Source organism: Eretmochelys imbricata, chromosome 17 (assembly GCF_965152235.1).
Source record: "Eretmochelys imbricata isolate rEreImb1 chromosome 17, rEreImb1.hap1, whole genome shotgun sequence".
Classification (NCBI taxonomy): Eukaryota; Metazoa; Chordata; order Testudines; family Cheloniidae; genus Eretmochelys; species Eretmochelys imbricata.
In genome coordinates, this window is record NC_135588.1 from 12,605,683 (window position 1) to 12,618,283 (window position 12,601).

The 12,601-nt window shown below is 49.2% G+C and overlaps 1 protein-coding gene across 1 annotated transcript in view; it reads right to left on the minus strand.

Moving 5' to 3' along the window:
- The window catches only part of LRRC75A (leucine rich repeat containing 75A), a 195,541-nt gene that overhangs the window by 158,125 nt on the left and 24,815 nt on the right, over positions 1 to 12,601 (minus strand). The gene's annotated exons all lie outside the window — the stretch shown is intronic.

Genomic DNA, 12,601 nt, shown 5'->3' on the forward strand with positions numbered 1-12,601 from the left:
GTCTACAGTATGCAGCTCCTCGTACCATAGCATCCAAGTGCCACCGAACTGTTTGCATACTTTGTAGACATCACAGCAAAGCACTTGACAATAGTCCAGCTGCTGGGGTCCTGAGACTACTGCCCGTCATACTGACCAATACTGACTCATTGGTTCCTTGCAATCCCCTGTCTGTAGACTTCTCTTGTCTTATACCTCAGTTGTAAGCTCCTTGGGGCAGGCACCATCTCCTTGGGCTGTGTTTGTACAGCACCTAGCACAATGGGATCCTGGTCCAAGACCAGGGCTCTTAGGCACTACCCCCGTGCAAATAAATAATCATCAATCATGAAATGACTTGTTCAAGTTCACACACAACTCCCAATTCCCAGCCCTGTACCGTAGTCACAAGATCATCCTTCCTCATTAAGCAGGGTGACCAGATAGCAACTATGAAAAAAGGGAAGGGGGTGGCGGGTAATAGACACCTATATAAGAAAAAGTCCCAAAAAACAGGACTCTCCCTATAAAAATGGGACATCTGGTCACCCTATCATTAACCTTCACAGCCCCTCCCACCCCGTGAGGTAGGTAAAGGCCATAGACAGGGATTATTTCACCCGCTGGTGGAAGGCAACCACCTCTGAGGTATAAACCAAGCAGCTTTTTAAGAGCACACACCAACCCCCACGCAGCTTAGGGCAGGAGACAAAGAGCGCCAGCATGGCCAGCTGAAACTGCACAGAGCATTTAGGAAGGCAGAACCGTCACTCCTTGAGCTGGAATTTGATCAGGACACCATCGTTCAGGCCTCATTCAAAGAAGCCCAGTGGACCTTTGAATGAGCAGGCGGTGTCAAGAGCATCATTTATGACCCAAGTGCCTCAGCGGAGGGAACAGAGCACCCTTGGACTGATGCATTATTAAAACTACCCAACACAGACCCAGAATCTGCGGTTACCTCACCCAGCCCGAGGGCCTGTATTCCATGTCCCACACTCGGACACGAGTGGGAGCCCCATGCACAGCACAAGGAGCACTGGACATGCAGCGGCTGTGTGCGGAACCAAGGGCTGAGTTTTGCCCTAAGAAGCTTCTTTGCAGTACGGTACTGCTTGTCCTTGTGCGATCACACCCCGGGCATGCATGGCCATTATCCGGCAGCCCCCTATCTTCATCCCAGGCTATTAACTTCCCAGCTCCCATCAAGCACTAAAAGAGGTGGTGATATTATCGCTGCTAATTAGAGAAATGCCCCTATGGAATCTTTCTTTCCGATCCTGCCAGGAGCTGTGACAGTATCTTGACACGGATCAGATGGCTCTCCAAACACCTGTACGCCTGTGTGTGTGTGTAGGTAGATGGGTGTGCATTTTAACTCTCTCTCTCTCATACAAAAGATTTTAATCCCTCCATCTAATTACAATGTAAAGTATCTTTTAAGAAATCTTAACTATAGTTAAGAAGGAAGCAACTTCTTGACAGTCTGATGATGAGAGCAGGACTTCACGAATGCAACTCACTCCTTCATAACTTTAGAAAATTAATTTGTGGGTGTTATTTTACACATATTTATATATTATATGAATGTGATTTGTATGTGCATATACGTATTTAGTGAATACTTGTATAGCTATTAAGGTGTTCTCATTAAGCAGCGCCTGAGAGGGCATTGCTGGTGACATTCACGGAGCTAACCTGAAACAGAAATATTCCCAAAATATTCCTACATTGGATGAATTCCGCTCTCTGTTACAGCAGTGTAAACCCAAGGTACCTCCACTATAATAATACCAGAGTAACTCTGTATTAGCTTCCCTGGACCGAGAGCATAAACCACATTTAACACAGCCCAAAAGTGAGTGGGGTGAAAAAATCAAAGCAGCTGAAGAGGATATTTTAAAATCATGTGATTTTTAGGGCCAGACTCATGACTCAGGATTTTGAACAGCGTGGTTGGCAATATTGGACAGCTATTAGGAGCTGTGGCTCAAGACTTACACTCAGCCCTGTAATCAGATGCACAACGCTGAGTGGCTGCACTGGGCAATCAACTCTGCAACCACACAAGTGGCTTCCACCAGGTTTACAAAACCACGGCCCTAAAGCAGAGCAAGGAAAGCATCAGAGGCGTAGTGCTGTTACTACTCACTCCCCCCACATCCACCAGTGCCTGACACACAGCGATCAGAAGTGAAAGCTCGTTATTTTTACCGTGAGTAAGGAGACTGGGTACAATAAGTTTGCCCTGCAGGGTTCCTGCAGAAATGGCATTTTATCCCTGTCTCCTGGCTCATCTTTAGGCTCCCTTTTCTGTGCCCAGCGATAGCCTTCCCCAAAGGGAGAATTTGCGAGCAAATGCCATCGCTGCCGGAAGATACGTTTGATTGACACGGTGCGGCAAGATTGAAAGAGACTAAAAAATGGTTTGTGGGAGAGGATTTTCACGTATTTCGTTTCTGAGCACCTTTAGAGAATGCCAACCGATGGGCAGGAGATGAAAGCAACACTAGCAAAGGTTATTCCCCCCCCCCCCGTCTCCTTTTTGATTTCTTACTCTCCATATGTCATTGAGTTAATCTTACCAGAGATCTGCTTTACAGCTGTTTAAACAGAAAAGGAAATGGTTTGTTGGCAGTCCAATCCTTGCTTCAGTGCACAAGGCTTTAGCACGTCACCTGTGGCACCCTAGACTCTCGCTTCTTACCCCAGGGGGAAAAGGAACGAGAATGGAAAGTAAACACCCCCCCCCCACAAATGACGGAGAGGATGGGGCAGGTGAGAGCGGACACTGGAAGGAGAACACTGAAGCTTTGTGTTTTCAGCAGCCCATCGGAGTAACATGGAGCAAAACAGAGCCATGGTTATTCATGATGGTAGCACCTGCTGCAGGCACCAAGCAAGATCAGGGATCCATTGTGCTAGGTGCTGTACAAACACCGAGGGGGTACATCTACACTGACAATTGGGACCACGCGTGTAGGAATACCTGCGCTAGCTTTGGTGGAGCTAGCTTGCTAAAAATAGCAGGGTAGCCGCCGCATCGTAAACCGTACGATCCTATCCGGGACCCTGGGTATGTCCTCGGGCACTGAACCTATCCTGCCACCCTCGCAGCTGCTGCTACACAGCTACTTTTAGCGTGCTACCTTCATCAAAGCTAACTTGGGCTGCTGCAATCATGCCTCCCCATTGCTGTGCAGCTATACCCAGAGCAAGACGCAGTCCCTGCCCTGAAGCATTTACAACAGAAAGGGGAGATTTTTCAGAAGCACACATGGCATAGGGGCAACTAATTCCCACCAAAAGCCAGTGGGAGTTAGGTGCCTCTTTGCTCTTTGGGCCTTTGAAATTCTCCCCCTAAACAGCTCAAGGCCGGCAAAGCGTGGGACAGAGGAAATATTGTCGTCCCTATTTTACAGGCAGGGAACTGAGGGAGAGAAAGAGTAAGTGACTTGCCTGTGGTTACATGGGGAGACTGTAGCAGAGTCAGGAACTGAACACAAATCTCCTGTTTTCCAGCCCAGTGCATCAACCACAACAGCATCTCCCACTCACACACACTGCAAAATGGGCATCTGCCGTGCCAGATTTGATACCCACTTCTCCCATCCCCTCTTAGCATTCGGGCCCAGTCACCACTGGCATAAAGCAGGTGCAAATGTGCCGAGGTCAAAGGAGGGAACATTGTAAAGGTGAACCACGGAAGGAATCAATTTGTCTCATTAACACAAGCTCTGTTCTTCAGTGGTGCACTTATGTATCCGATTAAGAGCTAGATTTGTAATGTGAAGTAGGAAAAAAGCCCAGACTAATATGGCGTAATTGGTAGAACACAATGTACCATTCCAGCTGTGGTCACAATACCAGGAATAAACACCAGGGCAATGCTGAAAGCTGTAAATGCCTCTCAAAAGCCATCAAGTGCAGCCCAGTATTCAGGAAAAAAAAATCTAGAGAGCAGCTATTTCTCCATTTCAACAGGCAGACGGTGTGTAATTCTCCTTTTAGAGCCTGACACCTCAAGAAGGGCAAATGCAATCATGTATCGATTTCGTCTGCAATATTATACTATAAAAGAGCGATGCTGCCAGAACCTAACGAATAGAATTGCTGAGATCTTTTGGTTTAAATGAAGATGCTTTCAAAACAACCTGAGAAACGGGGGGCACTGAAGGAGACAACAACGGACCAGACCCTCAGCAGCTGTAAACCGACTTCCGTGGAGTGGCCCCGATATACACTGAGGAGCTGACCCAGTCTCAACTTTTCAACTGCCCTGCGGGAACCCGTCATGGAGCTTGATTTGAAGTCAGCGTGTTCTGGGTGGGGATGACAGGGTTAAACCTAGCGCATGGTGGATTTTATTGCACAATCAGATGTTTTTATTTCCAGCCTTACAATTCAACCATGGCTCCAGCTCAACTTTCCCTGCAGAAGGCAGCTCGGTGCAACCAGGGCTAAACAACCCCAGCAATCCAACAGAGTGCAGCACAATGTACCTAGGTTAGCTGCCATCAGTCACAACTTACCCAGGCTCTTGGTGAGGACAGTAGGTGGGCTCTTCGAAAGCATCCGGGTGGCTTAGCCCTGGTCTACGCTAGGACTTTAGGTCGAATTTAGCAGCGTTAAATCGATGTAAACCTGCACCCGTCCACACAATGAAGCCCTTTATTTTGACTTAAAGGGTTCTTAAAATCGATTTCCTTACTCCACCCCTGACAAGTGGATTAGCGCTTAAATTGACCTTGCCGGCTCGAATTTGGGGTACTGTGGACACAATTCGATGGTATTGGCCTCCGGGAGCTATCCCAGAGTGCTCCATTGTGACCGCTCTGGACAGCACTCTCAACTCAGATGCACTGGCCAGGTAGACAGGAAAAGAACCGCGAACTTTTGAATCTCATTTCCTGTTTGGCCAGCGTGGCAAGCTGCAGGTGACCATGCAGAGCTCATCAGCACAGGTGACCATGATGGAGTCCCAGAATCGCAAAAGAGCTCCAGCATGGACTGAACGGGAGGTACGGGATCTGATCGCTGTTTGGGGAGTGGAATCCGTGCTATCAGAACTCCGTTCCAGTTTTCGAAATGCCAAAACCTTTGTCAAAATCTCCCAGGGCATGAAGGACAGAGGCCATAACAGGGACCCGAAGCAGTGCCGCGTGAAACTGAAGGAGCTGAGGCAAGCCTACCAGAAAACCAGAGAGGCGAACGGCCGCTCCGGGTCAGAGCCCCAAACATGCCGCTTCTATGATGAGCTGCATGCCATTTTAGGGGGTTCAGCCACCACTACCCCAGCCATGTTGTTTGACTCCTTCAATGGAGATGGAGGCAATACGGAAGCAGGTTTTGGGGACGAAGAAGATGATGATGATGATGAGGTTGTAGATAGCTCACAGCAAGCAAGCGGAGAAACCCGTTTTCCCGACAGCCAGGAACTGTTTCTCACCCTGGACCTGGAGCCAGTACCCCCCGAACCCACCCAAGGCTGCCTCCTGGACCCAGCAGGCAGAGAAGGGACCTCTGGTGAGTGTACCTTTTAAAATACTATACATGGTTTAAAAGCAAGCATGTGAAAGGATTACTTTGCCCTGGCATTCGCAGTTCTCCTAGATGTACTCCTAAAGCCTTTGCAAAAGGTTTCTGGGGAGGGCAGCCTTATTGCGTCCTTCATGGTAGGACACTTTACCACTCCAGGCCAGTAACACGTACTCGGGAATCATTGTAGAACAAAGCATTGCAGTGTATGTTTGCTGGCATTCAAACAACATCCGTTCTTTATCTCTCTGTGTTATCCTCAGGAGAGTGAGATATAATTCATGGTCACCTGGTTGAAATAGAGTGCTTTTCTTCAGGGGACACTCAGAGGAGCCCATTCCTGCTGGGCTGTTTGCCTGTGGCTAAACAGAAATGTTCCCCGCTGTTAGCCACAGGGAGGGGGGAAGGTTGAGGGGGTAGCCACGCGGTGGCGGGAGGCAAAATGCGACCTTGTAACTAAAGCATGTAATGTTAACAGCAAGGATTACCCTGAAAGAGTGTAGCCACTGTTTTATAAAATGTGTCTTTTTAAATACCGCTTGTCCCTTTTTGTTTCTCCACCAGCTGCATGTGTTTCAATGATCACAGGATCTTCTCCTTCCCAGAGGCTAGTGAAGCTTAGAAAGAAAAAAAAACGTACTCGCGATGAAATGTTCTCCGAGCTCATGCTGTCCTCCCACGCTGACAGAGCACAGACGAATGCGTGGAGGCAAATAATGTCAGAGTGCAGGAAAGCACAAAATGACCGGGAGGAGAGGTGGCAGGCTGAAGAGAGTAAGTGGCGGGCTGAAGAGAGGGCTGAAGCTCAAATGTGGTGGCAGCGTGATGAGAGGAGGCAGGATTCAATGCTGAGGCTGCTGGAGGACCAAACCAGTATGCTCCAGTGTATGGCAAAGGCAGCTGGAGCACAGACTGCCACTGCAGCCCCTCTGTAACCAACCACCCTCCTCCCCAAGTTCCATAGCCTCCACACCCAGACGTCCAAGAACGTGGTGGGGGGGCCTCCGGCCAACCAGCCACCCCACCACAGAGGATTGCCCAAAAAAAAAGAAGGCTGTCATTCAATACATTTTAAAGTTGTAAACTTTTAAAGTGCTGTGCTTAAAGTGCTGTGTGGCATTTTCCTTCCCTCCTCCACCACCCCTCCTGGGCAACCTTGGTAGTAATCCCCCTATTTGTGTGATGAATGAATAAAGAATGCATGAATGTGAAGCAACAATGACTTTATTGCCTCTGCAAGCGGTGATTGAAGGGAGGAGGGGCGGGTGGTTAGCTTACAGGAAAGTAGAGTGAACCAAGGGGCGGGGGGTTTCATCAAGGAGAAACAAACAGAACTTTCACACCGTAGCCTGGCCAGTCATGAAACTGGTTTTTCAAAGCTTCTCTGATGCGTACCGCGCCCTCCTGTGCTCTTCTAACCGCCCTGGTGTCTGGCTGCGCGTAACCAGCAGCCAGGCGATTTGCCTCAACCTCCCACCCCGCCATAAACGTCTCCCCCTTACTCTCACAGATATTGTGGAGCACACAGCAAGCAGTAATAAAAGTGGGAATATTGGTTTCGCTGAGGTCTAAGCGAGTCAGTAAACTGCGCCAGCGCGCCTTTAAACGTCCAAATGCACATTCTACCACCATTCTGCACTTGCTCAGCCTATAGTTGAACAGCTCCTGACTACTGTCCAGGCTGCCTGTGTACGGCTTCATGAGCCATGGCATTAAGGGGTAGGCTGGGTCCCCAAGGATACATATAGGCATTTCAACATCCCCAACAGTTATTTTCTGGTCTGGGAATAAAGTCCCTTCCTGCAGCTTTTGAAACAGACCAGAGTTCCTGAAGATGCGAGTGTCATGTACCTTTCCCGGCCATCCCACGTTGATGTTGGTGAAACGTCCCTTGTGATCCACCAGAGCTTGCAGCACTATCGAAAAGTACCCCTTGCGGTTTATGTACTCGGCGGTTTGGTGCTCCGGTGCCAAGATAGGGATATGGGTTCCGTCTATGGCCCCACCACAGTTAGGGAATCCCATTGCAGCAAAGCCAACCACTATGACCTGCACATTTTCCAGGGTCACTACCCTTGATATCAGCAGATCTTTGATTGCGTGGGCTACTTGCATCACAGCAGCCCCCACAGTAGATTTGCCCACTCCAAATTGATTCCCAACTGACCGGTAGCTGTCTGGCGTTGCAAGCTTCCACAGGGCTATCGCCACTCGCTTCTCAACTGTGAGGGCTGCTCTCATCTTGGTATTCATGCGCCTCAGGGCAGGGGAAAGCAAGGCACAAAGTTCCATGAAAGTGCCCATACGCATGCGAAAGTTTCGCAGCCACTGGGAATTGTCCCAGACCTGCAACACTATGCGGTCCCACCAGTCTGTGCTTGTTTCCCGAGCCCAGAATCGGCGTTCCACAGCATGAACCTGCCCCATTAGCACCATGATGCATGCATTGGCAGGGCCCATGCTTTCAGAGAAATCTGTGTCCATGTCCTGATCACTCACGTGACCACGCTGATGTCGCCTCCTCGCCCAGTATCGCTTTGCCAGGTTCCAGTGCTGCATATACTGCTGGATAATGTGTATGGTGTTTAATGTGCTCCTAATTGCCAAAGTGAGATGAGCGGCCTCCATGCTTGCCTTGGTATGGCGTCCGCACAGAAAAAAGGAGCGGAACGATTGTCTGCCGTTGCTCTGACGGAGGGAGGGGCGACTGACGACACGGCTTACAGGGTTGGCTTCAGGGAACTAAAATCAACAAAGGGGGTGTCTTTACATCAAGGAGTATTTCAGGCAGGACTTCACAGAGGGTTCCAATAAGAAATGGTGCACCTAAGTTATTGTTCTTATTGGAACAAGGAGGTTAGCACCTCGGACATGACGATGACGGCTACCAGTCGTATTGCACCGTCTGCTGCCACAAGGCAATGGGTTGCTGCTACTGTGTAGCAAAGCCGTAACGCGTATGCCAGCACCCAGGAGACAGAGGGTGACGGTTACCTGAGCGGGCTCCATGCTTGCCGTAGTATGGCGTCTGCACAGGTAACTCAGGAAAAAAGGCGCGAAACTATTGTCTGCCCTTGCTTTCATGGAGGGAGGCAGGGAACGGGGGCCTGACGATATGTACCCAGAACCACCCGCGACAATGTTTTAGCCCCATCAGGCATTGGGATCTCAACCCAGAATTCCAATGGGCAGTGGAGACTGTGGGAACTGTGGGATAGCTACCCACAGTGCAACGCTCCGGAAGTCGACTCTAGCCTCGGTACTGTGGAAGCGCTCCGCCGAGTTAATGCACTTAGAGCATTTTCTGTGGGGACACACAGACTCGAATATATAAAACCGATTTCTAAAAAACCGACTTCTATAAATTCGACCTTATTCCATAGTGTAGACATACCCCTAGAAGCATGAGTTCTGTTGACAGTCCATGTATCCCATGCTCCTAAGCCCTGGTCTACACTACGGGGTTAGGTCGATTTTAAAATGAATGCGTCAACACAAGCAATCCTGTTCCATCAACCTAAAGGGCTCTCAAAAATTGACTTCTGTACTCCTCCCCAGCGAGGGGAGTAGCGCTAAAATCGACCATGCTGGGTCGAATTTGGAGTAGTGCAGATGCAATTCGATGGTATTAGCCTCCGGGAGCTATCCAAGAGTGCTCCAATGTGACCGCTCTGGACAGCACTTTGAATTCCGATGCACTAGCCAGATACACAGGAAAAGCCCCGGGAAATTCTGAATTTCATTTCCTGTTTGGTCAGCATGGCGAGCTCAGCAGCACAGGTGACCATGCAGTCCCCCCAGAATCGCAAACAAGCTCCAGCATGGACCAAAAGGGAGACCTTGGATCTGATTGCTGTATGGGGAGAAGAATCTGTGCAGGCTGAACTCCAATTGAAAAGGAGAAATGCTAATATATATGCCAAAATCGCACAGGGCATGGTGGAGAGAGGCTACAACAGGGACACGCAACAGTGCCACAAGAAACTTAAGGAGCACAGGCAAGCCTACCAAAAGACAAAGGAGGCAAACAGTCGCTCTGGGTCAGAGCCCCACTTCTATGATCAGCTGCTAGCATTCTAGGGGGGGACCCTACCGCCACCCCACCACTGTCCATGGACACCTGCAAGGGGGGAGTTTCACGCAACAGGGAGGAGGAGGAGGAGGAGGAGGAGAATGCGCAGCAGGCAAGCGGTGAATCTGTTCTCCCCGGCAGCCAGGACCTTTTCATCACCCCACCCCACCCCACACAGGCTACCTTGTCAGTTATCTCACTTTTTTTTTTTAATTAATAAAGAAAGAATGCATGGTTTCAAAACAATAGTTACTTTATTTCCTTTGCCAGCTGTGATCAAAGGTGGGAGGATGGTTGGCTTACAGGGAATTAAAATCAACGAAGGGGGCAGGTTTGCAGCAAGGAGAAACACACACAACTGTCACACTGTAGCCTGGCCAGTCGTTAAACTGGTTTTCAAAGCCTCTCTGATGCGCAGAGCACCTAGCTGTGCTCTTCTAATCACCCTGGTGTCTGGCTTCTCAAAATCGGCTGCCAGGCAATTTGCCTCAACCTCCCACCCCGCCATAAACGTCTCCCCCTTACTCTCACAGATATTATGGAACACACAGCAAGCAGCAATAACAATGGGAATGTTGGTTGAGAACGCTGAGGTCTAACCTAGTCAGCAAACAGCGCCAGTGAGCTTTTAAACGTCCAAAGGCACATTCTTCCACCATTCTGCACCTGCTCAGCCTATCATTGAACTACTCCTTACTACTGTCCAGGCTGCCTGTGTATGGCTTCATGAGCCATGGGAGCAAGGGATAGGCTGGGTCCCCAACGATAACTATTGGCATTTCAACATCCCCAACGGTAATTTTCTGGTCTGGGAAGTAAGTCCCTTCTTGCAACTGCTCAAACAGCCCAGAGTTCCTAAAGATGCGAGTGTCATGCACCTTTCCCGGCCATCCCATGCTGATGTCGGTGAAACATCCCTTGTGATCCACCAGTGCTTGCAGCACCATTGAGAAGTACCCCTTGCGGTTTACATACTGGTTGGCAAGATGGTCCGGTGCCAAGATAAGGATATGGGTTCCGTCTTTTGCCCCACCACAGTTAGGGAATCCCATTGCAGCAAAGCCATCCACTATGACCTGCACATTTCCCAGAGTCACTACCCTTGATAGCAGAATGTCAGTGATTGCACTGGCTACTTGGATCACAGCAGTCCCCACAGTAGACTTGCCCACTCCAAATTGATTCCCAACTGACCGGTAGCAGTCAGGCGTTGCAAGCTTCCACAGAGCTATCGCCACTCGCTTCTCAACTGTCAGGGCATCTCTCATCTTGGTATTCCTGCGCTTCAGGGCAGGGGAAAGCAACTCACAAAGTTCCATGAAAGTGGCCTTACGCATGTGAAAGTTTTGCAGCCACTGTAAATCATCCCAAACCTGCAACACTATGCAGTCCCACCAGTCTGTGCTTGTTTGCCGTGCCCAGAATCGGCGTTCCACTGTATCAACCAGCCCCACTGCCGCCATGATGTCCCAATTGGCGGAGCCCGTGCTTTCAGGAACATCTGTGTCCGTGTCCTCATCACAATCATCCTTGTGCTGGCATCTCTTAGCCCGGTTCTGCACATACTCCAGCATAATACATGCAGTGTTTACAACGCTCACAACAGCAGCGGTGAGCTGAGTGGTCTCCATGGTATGGCATCTGCACAGGTAACCCAGGAAAAAAGGCTCAAAACGATTGTCTACTGTTGCTTTCATGGAGGGGCGACTGACGACTTGTACCCAAAATCACCCTCAACAATGTTTTTGCCCCATCAGGCATTGGGAGCTTAACCCAGAATTCCAATGGGCAGCAGAGACTGCGGGAACTGTGGGATAGCTACCCACAGTGCACTGCTCCGTAAGTCGATGCTAGCCACAGTATTGAGGACACACTCCACCGACTTAATGCGCTTAGTGGGGACATACGCAATCGACTGTATAAAATCAATTTCTAAAAATCAACTTCTATAAAATCGACCTAATTTTGTAGTGTAGACATACCCTAAATCACTGAGCGCGTGTCTAAACCAGGGGTCTCAAACATGCGGCCCACAGAGTTATTTCCTGTGGCCCGCCATAGGCGCCGAATCCACCGCCAGCCAAGCCCCAAACATTACTGAGTGTTTATATTTTATTAAAACCCCTCTTAGCATCACAGTTTTTAAAAAGTTAATACATTGCCTTTTAGTAGCGTACTATATTACTCTTCATTTTTGACTATCTTTTTGTATTGTTGTATGAAAAGGTTTCAGTGATGTGGCCCTCGTGGTGATTTGAGTTTGAGATCCCTGGTCTACACTTAAGCACATGATTAACTTTAAGCACATGCTCATGTCTCATTGACTTTCATAAGCCTCAAGCATGTTTAGCTCCTTTACTGAATTGGGGCAAGCACCAGAGACGGAGAATTATTTCACACCAATTCTATCCAGCCCTCACCCCTGAACAGCAAACCCATCGGAATTCCTTTTATTATTTTCAAAGTGCGACACCGTTTTTGCAGGAGGTTTCCATCTAAATACATACAGCACAATGCACTCTGCTATCGCTCCCCGCTTTCTCAGTGCTTCGGCATTTCTATTACTTGTTGGCCTGGTTCAGTCACAGCCATGCCAGCATATGCAAGACCTCGGGCACTGTAGCTGTAGGACTTCCATTCCAGGAGAAAGACAGGCTCACTCACGCACACTTATACAGAGTCTGGCATTAAGAGCCAGATAATGATGCTTAAACAATGGTGTCTCATTCATAACACCCTACACAGTCAGATTTCTGGGGGATCCCGTGAGCAGAACTGTGCCTTCCTGCAGCACTTTCAGCTCCCCATCCAGGGAGTTAATAGGCCCACTTCCGCCCTTTTTCACAGCAGCTTCTCACGCTTCCCTCTGAGAGGACCTCTGAAAGGCCAGATCAGTTGCCCACGATTTCAAGCCCAGTCCATCTGGATTTTCCCCTCCTCCATGCTTTCAGGAACTGTTTTAGTAAATGGATCTCTTTTGAACAATAAGCTCATGTTCAACTTCCAAACAAT